Raw genomic sequence first — 6,845 nt, 5'->3', positions numbered from 1 at the left:
GGAGAGAATTGCTATGTAGAATTCAGCTTTTGTGGATTCATCCTTTTTCCACAGGTAGATAAGTTCTTTCTAGTATTTTGGAGCTTTAGTGAACTTCCTTGCGCACAATCTCGTAAAATTCATTTCTGTTGGCAAGATTCATACGGTGAGCTTAGCAAATGCAGAAGCCCATGACTCACACTGCAGGTTTGCGCCCCACAGTACAGGCGGAAGGACACACACAGGTCCGGAAAGCAGCAGGGGCAGGTTTATCTACCAAGAAGCTGGGAAATCAGGAACCCTTTGACCTCGTTTAAACCTGTGAGAAAGAAAGAATTGGAGCTATAGAAGAATGTAAATTGACAGGGGATGCGAAACATTTTCAAAAGCAGAATTGTAGCCCTCATGTAGCAAAATCTCGAAGTCATCTTTCAAAAAGGAAAAATCCTTGAGGTCAAATGGCTCACTCTCTCTCCCCGCCTTGGACAAGCAGGCCACCTGCTGATTCTCAGAGTGTCTTTCTATACAATTTTGGGTAGGCCAAGGGCTCTTAAAAAGAATGCAGAAGCTGGACCAGTGGCACACAGATAATCCCAGAGACCCACAAAGCTGAGGCAGGAGGATGGAAAGTTCAAGTTCAGCCTCAGCAATTTAGAGAAACCCTGTCTCAAAATAAAAATTAAAAAAGGCTGGGGATGCAGCTCAGTGGTAGTGTCGGGTAGCAGGTAGACATGAGCCGTTGGAACGTGGAGTTTAAAGGGTCAGTTCTGAGCCTGCATGTGGACTCTCAGCCTGTCTTTCTTTAAGGCAGCTCACACAAGACCACTTTGACCTAGCTGGAGTTTAAAAAGAGGAGCTGGGCTGGAGGCACACCCTTATGAGGTGGAGGCCAGGCCAGAGGAGGAGAGAAACTTTAGGAAAACCTCTAGAGGAGGTGCTAGTGAGCTAGGAGTTTAATGTGGGTATCTCAGGAGTCAGGAGTTAAGGGAGGGACGTTTTCTCCCAATCGCTTTGAGCATCTGCAATGAGAAAATTTTCGTTTACTAACTCAATGTTCAGAAAATAAAAAGAAGGCCCCACCGTCCGTAACTGGAATTCTAAGTAGCTCAGAGAGAACTCCAAACTTCAAGAGTACTTTTCACACTCGAGGACTGTGGTGAGGGGGTTGGGGGACTTCCCCCTCTCGAAGGCCCTGCATGTTATGTGAGAATTTCTTTTAGATTCTGTGGCCTAAAATGGAGTGCTAGCAGCCTCTTAGAGCAGAAGAGAAAAAGCTGGAATCCTCAGAAATTGATAGCAATTACATTTGGTTTATCATTTAATAAATTACAAATTTATAATAAAGCATATCAACTGTATTCACAAACTGTAAATTGGAAATAATTTTTTCCCCCGTGCTGGGGATCAAATGCAGAGTGTCACAGGTGCTAAGCAGGTACTTGACCTCTGAGCTACATCCCCAGTCCCAGATATTTAAAATCATAAAAAGATAATATGTAATAAATATAACATATAGTAATAAATGACATATAATAGCTCATGTAAGTAACATAAAATATATAATAATAAATAGCATATGATATTGTATATAATATATAAAATAAATAACATGTAGTAATAAATAACATATAATAATAAAATATAATATATAATAGTAAAAATATGGTCAATCAGTTTGGAGACCCAATGCTACATTCTCTTAGTTCTAAAATAGAGCTGGGGGGCTGGGGATGTGGCTTAAGCGGTAGCGTGCTCACCTGGCATGCATGCGGCCCGGGTTCGATCCTCAGCACCACATACAAACAAAGATGTTGTGTCCGCCGAGTTCTCAAAAATAAATATTAAAAAAAATTCTCTCTCTCTTTAAAAAAAATAAAATAAAATAGAGCTGGTACTGACTATCCTGGGAGATGTGATGATTAAATGATATGGAATCTAGCAAGCTTGTTAAAACAGCCATTGTTGAAAAACAAATTATTTGGGCTGTGGTTGTGGCTCAGAGGTAGAGTGCTTGCCTAGGATGCATGAGGTACTGGGTTCAATCCTCAGCACCACATAAAAATAAAATGAAGATATTGTGTCTACCTAAAACTAAAAGTAAATAAATAAATATTTAAAAAATTAAAAAACAAATTATATAGACTTATAATTAAATAACCAAATGAATTACATTAAGTACACAGTATTAAATACTCAAACTCATCACCTGTTCATCATTTGACTAATTATGAAGAGTCACTCATCATTGAGCAAGTGCCGCTCTCCCATGCTATGACCAAATTATTAAAGATTCTTCTGGATTTTGTAAGAATTAGCAAGTCACAGCAAAGTCATAGACACACAAAATTTGCAATAAAGAATATTGATGACACACACCTGTAATCCCAGCTCCCGGGAAGGCTGAGGCAGGACGATCTCAAGTTCAGGGCCAGTCTGAGCAACTAAGTGAGACCTTATCTCAAAATAACAATTTTCAATAAGGGTTGGGGAGGTATAGCTCAACAATAGAGTGGTTTTCTAGTATTCACAAAGCCCTGAGTTCAATCCTCAGTATGAAAAAAAAAAGAGAGAAAAAAATATATTGTATATTTTATTACTTTTAGTCAATTGTGTGCTACGTGTTTTTTATTTTAGTAAAATTTATAATCAATTTATAATACATTGGCAATGTCTCCCACTGTAGAGTCATTTCATGAACATTTATACATTGTTTGAACCAGATAGAACTGTTTGTAGTACAAAGAACTACGAAGCAATTTGTGATTTAAAAACATAGAACACTTGGCCAGGCACGCTGAGGCACAGCTGAGGCCCCGGCTGCTCAGGAGACTGAGGTCAGAGACAGGAGCCCATGAGTTCAAGTGACATCCATCTCAAGGAAAGCCTGGCGTCCCTTTGGATCCTTAGAAACACTATTATTTAACTCCTCTGATGTTTTCACAAATAATTGGGGTCTTCACAAGTGATTCTCACAGAACTGCTGCTGAGACTTACCAGGCCTGCAGTGACTTCATCATGATAGGCACTTATTGAGAACTTTAGGACTTCTTAGGGACACGTGTGACACATGATGATGTCACTAAGTCATGGGAGCAGCCCTGTGAGACGGTGGCATGCCTGGGCTTTAAGGCCCACTCTAAGCATCTACCTGCCAGGGTAGAACACAGCTCCCTGTAGTTGGAGCCTTGGTCCACAGTCCTGGCCCCAGAAGATGGCACATCACGGACACGCAGTAAAAGCTATTACTTGATGATTTCTAAGAGCATGGAAAGGCACCAATCCAGGCTGACTAGCTGGGGAAATGGAATTTGGGAATGAGTAGCTGTGGAAGGGGAGCCAAAAGATTAACTATGAGCTGGGTGCAGTGTCACATGTCTGTCTATAACCCCAGCAGCTCAGGAGGCTGAGGCAGTGGATGCAAATTTAAGGCCAGGGTAGGTAACTTAGCAAGACCCTTCCTGAAAAAAAAAATTTAAAAAAAATTAAAGAGCTAGGGGTGTGTAAATAAAATATGCTATATCTGTACGATGGAGTATTATTCAGCCATAAAAAATGAAGTATGAATACAAATTACAAAATGCATGGACCTTGAAAACATTATGCTAATGTAAGAAACCAAATATCACCTATTGAATGATTCCATTTACAAGAAATATCCTGAATAGGCAATTCCATGGAGGTGGAAAATAGTGATTGTCAGGAGTTGAGGGGACGGAGGGATGTGCTGTGACTGTTGTGGGTATGGGTTTTTTTTTTGGCGGGGGGGAACATGAACTTTTTAGATTAGACAGTGGCAATGATTGTAATCTTTGACTATATTGAAAACCTTGTAAATATTGTGAAAAACCATTTAATTGTACACTTTAAAAGGGAGAATTTCGTGATATGTGAATTATATGTCAATTAAAAACTAATAGCTAGGCGTGGCGGTGCATTCCTGTAATCTTAGCATCTTGGGAAGCTGAGGCAGGAGGATGGTGAGTTCAAAGTCAGCCTCAGCAAAAGCAAGGCGCTCAGCAACTCAGTAAGACCCTGTCTCTAAATAAAATACAAAATAGGGCTGGGGGTGTGGCTCAGTGGCCAAGTGCCCCTGATTTCAATCCCCAGTACCACCCCCTCCAAAAAAAAAAACCCTAAAAAACAATTGATCATACTTGTCTTAGTCTGTTTCCTGACTCTGTTCTGTCTCCATGAGTTAAGTGTTTACATCTCTACGGGTATCGCAGTGTCTTCATCACTGTAATCGTACGTGGCTTCTTAAAATGCAGTGAGGTTCTTCTTTCAACTTTATTTTTCATTTTTCAAAGCTTTGTTTATTAATTAATTTATTTATGTGCAGTGCTGGAGTCAAACCAGGTCCTTGCTTATGCTAGGCAAGCACTCTACCACTGAGCTACAAAGGCAGCCCTCAAAACTCTTTGGTATAGCTATTCTACTTTCTTTGCCTTTGTATGTAAATTTCACAATCAGTCCATCTACATCCACAGAAAATCCTGTGGGTGTTTGTTTGGTAGTGTTTTTCACTTCCTTTCTCTACATGCTGAGTGTTTTTCTGGTGATTCTACCATTAAGTCCCTGACTGGAGTTGAGGCTTTATCTGCTTCTTCCTTCATTCCTATCAGTTCCATTGTTTGGTGCCTTCACATTTTGGATTACATCTCCATAGTGAGTAGACCATTTTGTCATTGCAATGTCCTTCTTTGATACTGGTAATTTTCTTTGCTTTGAAGTCGACTGTGTCTTATATTAATATGGCCATTCCAAAGTTCTTTAGTGTTTTAATGGCATATGCTATTTATTTAATTTTTATTTATTATTTGGTTCCAGTGATTGGACCAGGGGTGCTTAGCCACACAGCCACATCTGCAGCCCTTTTCACGTTTTATTTTGAGACAGCATCTCACTTAAGTGAGCCTCGCTAAATTGCCAAGGCTGGCTTTAATTTTCAGTCCTCCTGCCTCTGCCTCCTAAGTCCCTGGGATTACAGACGTGTGCCACCGTACCCAGCTGGCATCTGCTTTTAAAAGGAAACTTCTAAATTATTTGTTTATGATGTGAGGATTGAGTTCATCACCTTGGGCGTTCTAAGCCATATAGTACTACTGAGCTACACTCCCCAGTTCAGGAACCTTTACAATTTTAGAATAGTGGGTTTTGGTTTTGGGGTGTGTGTGTGTGTGTGTGTGTGTGTGTGTGTGTGTGTGTGTTACTGCAAATTGAACCCAAGGCCTTATGCATGCTAGGCAAGCACTCTCCCACCTAGTTACATCTCCAGCCTTAGAATAGTTTTTGATTTTCAGAAAAATTGCAAAGATAGTATAGAGTTCCTATGTAACTTACACCCTACCCTCAGTATCTCTATTTTTTAATTTTTACAACTTTATTATTTGATTATGCTATTTGTAGAAAAATGTGAAGATACAGAAAGATTTAAAGAACATAAAAAATATCCAATATCCTTCTCCCCAAAACAGTGACAAAAGATTAGGTATATTCACTTTTAGTCTTTTTATGTTTTTATTTATTTATTTTTTAGTTTTCAGTGGACACAATAATCTTTATTTATTTTTTTATTTTTATGTGGTGTTGAGGATCGAACCCAGTGCTCTGCGCATGCCAGGCGAGTGTGCTACCACTTGAGCCACATCCCCAGCCCCTAGTCTTTTTGTATTTATATAACATTTTAACACAAAACTAGTACAGTAAAATGCTTATTCCCCCCCCCCGTTTCAAAATATTCTTTTTTCTTTTGTTAATATATTTTTATTTGTTTTAATTAGTTATACATGACAGTAGAATGCATTTTGACACATCATACATAAATGGAGTCTAACTTCTCACTCATCTGGCTGTACATGATGTAGAGTTGCACAGGTCATGTAATCATATATGCACGTAGGATAATAATGTCGGATTCATTCTACTATCATTCCTACTCCCATGACCCTACCCCTCCCTTCACTCCCTTCTGTCTAATCCAAAATATCTCTATTCCCCCCCACACCACCCCTATTGTGAATTAGCATGCGAAGATCTGAGAAAACATTCAGCCTTTGCTTCTTTGGGATTGGCTTATTTCACTTAGCACGATAGTCTCCAGTTCTATCCATTTACCACAAACACCATCATTTCATTCTTTTTAAAGGTTGAGTAATAGTCCATTGTGTGTACATACCATATTTTCTTTATTCATTCATCTGTTGAAGGGCACCTAGGTTGGCTCCATAGTTTAGCTTTTGTCACTTGAGCTGCTATAAACATTGATATGCCTGCATCCTTGTAGTTTGTAGTTTTTAAGTCCTAAGAGTGGGATGACTGGGTCAAAAGATGGTTCCATTCCAAGTTTTCTGAGGACTCTCCACACTGCTGTCCATAATAGTTGCACCAATTTGCAGCAATGTATGAGCGTACATTTTCCCCACATCCTCACAACATTTATTGTTGCTTGAGTTCTTGGTAACTGCTGAGGGCCATTGCCAAGTAGGAATGACACATCGAAATTTCCTTGCCAGCATACCCCATGTTGCTTAGAGGAAGGACTCATGGATTTGCCTTGGACATTCACAGTGACATTGCATGTATGTTTGAGAAAGGTGACCCTGCTCAAGGACCAGGGTGGATCCGGGTTTAGGGAGGATCCTACTAGATTAGGGTGGATCCAGGTTTAGGGTGTATCTTGCAGGTTTTAGGGAGTATCCCGCTCCTTGGGTTTAGGGCATTCCCGGTTTAGGACAATCTGGGTTTAGGGCGGTTCCAGGTTTAAGGTTATTCCTGCTGGGAATAGGGCGTATCCTGCTGCCTGAGTTCCCGTTGAGTTCTCCTGGAATTCAGAAAGTATTTGGGATTAAAAGCCTGGTGGAGTAAGT

Source organism: Ictidomys tridecemlineatus, chromosome 13, assembly GCF_052094955.1.
Source record: "Ictidomys tridecemlineatus isolate mIctTri1 chromosome 13, mIctTri1.hap1, whole genome shotgun sequence".
NCBI lineage: Eukaryota > Metazoa > Chordata > Mammalia > Rodentia > Sciuridae > Ictidomys > Ictidomys tridecemlineatus.
This window is presented reverse-complemented; position numbering follows the sequence as displayed.